Raw genomic sequence first — 2,217 nt, 5'->3', positions numbered from 1 at the left:
GGTGTTCTTGAGCACTTTGGCATCTTCAATCCTTCCTCCCCATCTTCTAAGGGATTCCCCAGGTTCCACTTAGTGTTTGGTTGTGGGTCTCTGCATCAGTTTCCATTAGTAACTGGGTGAAACCTCTCTGGTGAGAGTTATGCTAGGCTCCTGTCTACAAGTATAGCAGGGTATCTTTAATAGTGTCATGGAGAAGTTCTCTTTTGTGGCATTAGTCTTAACCTGGGCCAGTTTTTGCTTGGTCCTTCCATCAAATTCTGCTCCATCTTTTACCCCTACAAGTCTTGTAGGCAGGAAAAAATGTGGGTTTTGTGGCGGGGTTGGTGTCCTAATCCCTCCATTGAAGTATTACCTGGTTACAGAAGATGGCCTGTACAGGTTCCATATCCCCCATTGCTAGGAGTCTTAGCTAGGGTCACTCTCATAGATTCCTGGGAATTTCCATTGTTCTGGGTTTCTAGTTTGTCCCAGAGACACACTCCCTCCCTGTCACAATCTAGTTGTCTCTTCCAGTACTCTCTCTGTGTCCCACCCCACCTCATCCCTCCTGTTTTCATACCTATCCCTTCCTTTACCTAGTCCCCCCTCCAGTCACCCATATGTCTAATCTATTCTCCCATCTTAGTGAGATTCAAATGTCCCCATTACTGGCCCTCCTTGTTCCTTAACTTCTTTGAGTCTGTGGTTTGTAGGATGGCTATTCTGTACTTTATGACTAATATACACTTATAAGTGAGTAAATGCTATGTTTGTCTTTATGGGTCTGGGTTATCTCACTCAGGATGATATTTTCTAGTTCCATCCATTTGTCTGCAAATTTCATGACGTCATTGTATTACTTATGGCTGAGTAAACTCCATTGTGCAAATGTACCACATTTTCTTTATCCATTCTTCAGTTGAGGGGTATCTAAGTTGTTTCTAGTTTCTGACTATTAGGAATAAAGTTGGTATTAACATAGCTGAGCAAGTATCCCTGTTATATAGTGGAGCTTCTTTTGGGTATGTGCCCAGGTGTGGTATAGGTGGAACTTGAGGTAGAACTATTCCCAATTTTCTAAGAAACTGCCAGGTTGATGTCCAAATTTGTTGTACAAGTTTGTACTCCCACCCAGCATGAGGTGTTGCCTGAGCTTTTGATCTTAGGCATTCTGACAGGTGTAAGATGAAATCTCAGAGTGGTTTTGATTTGTATTTTCCTGATGACTAAGGATGTAGAACACTTCTTTAAGTGCTTCCCAGCCATTAGATGTGGCACGCGTGCAATTGTCTCGCCAGCAAGAACACACGCGGCAACACACCAGGATCCTTCCGCAGCAAACATTTATTCCAAAATGAAAATGGAGGAAGACCCCAGGCCCGGAAAAGGCACTGCTTATATACCCTTAGAGTGGCGTGTTCATTTCTGATTGGCTGCTTACTCGTTGCCCGCCAAAATGCCCTGGGATGGGCTTTGACTTTGGCTCGCTTTTGCCATAGCACATGCGCAGTTTACTTGTTTACTAGGAGGAGCACCGGATGCCAGCGCCATCTTGCAATGGCAAATTCTGCCAGCACAAGCCGCGGGTTCCTACAATTAGAGACTCCTCTGTTGAAAATTTTTTGTTTAGCTCTGTATTGTGGGTTATTTGGTTTGTTTATACTAGTTTCTTGAGGTATTATATGTAGGAGGAGCTAAGGTGGGAGGAGTTAGGAGAGTAAGAGGAGGAGTAAGGAGGAGAGGAGGAAAAGGAAGAGGAGGAGCTAGGAGAAGTGAGAGGGAGAGAGAGAGGAAACGGAGGCGGATGTTCACATGTCTCATGCTGTCAAAAGTAGTTGAAATATCTAGGTTGGGTATTGGGTTACTCCTCTGATTGAGTGGGCATCTTGTTATTAATCATTACCAAATATATAAATCCTTTGATTAATCTTTAAGCATTAGAGTCTCATTCTCTTACTGGGCCCACATGGATGGTGGAATGGTCTGGGCAATGTCCAGCCTTGCAGAGATATCGTGGAAGATTGGCAGAGCCATCTCCCATGCTGGCGTCTCGTGGGTGGCAGGGTTGGTGTTTCTGGCTGATCATTTCTAGCTGCTGCACACATGGCCTCTGGCCAGAGAACATGGCGGTTAAGCTAGGCAGAGCTGCTGCAGCTTAGTCAGCTTGAGCTGAGGCCCTTTTAAATAATTACTACAACAGTGTGTGTGTGTGTGTGTGTGTGTGTGTGTGTGTGTGTG

Source organism: Grammomys surdaster, unplaced genomic scaffold (assembly GCF_004785775.1).
Source record: "Grammomys surdaster isolate TR1022 unplaced genomic scaffold, NIH_TR_1.0 278, whole genome shotgun sequence".
Lineage (NCBI taxonomy): Eukaryota > Metazoa > Chordata > Mammalia > Rodentia > Muridae > Grammomys > Grammomys surdaster.
The sequence above is the reverse complement of the archived record's forward strand: the minus strand, read 5'-3'. Positions refer to the sequence as shown.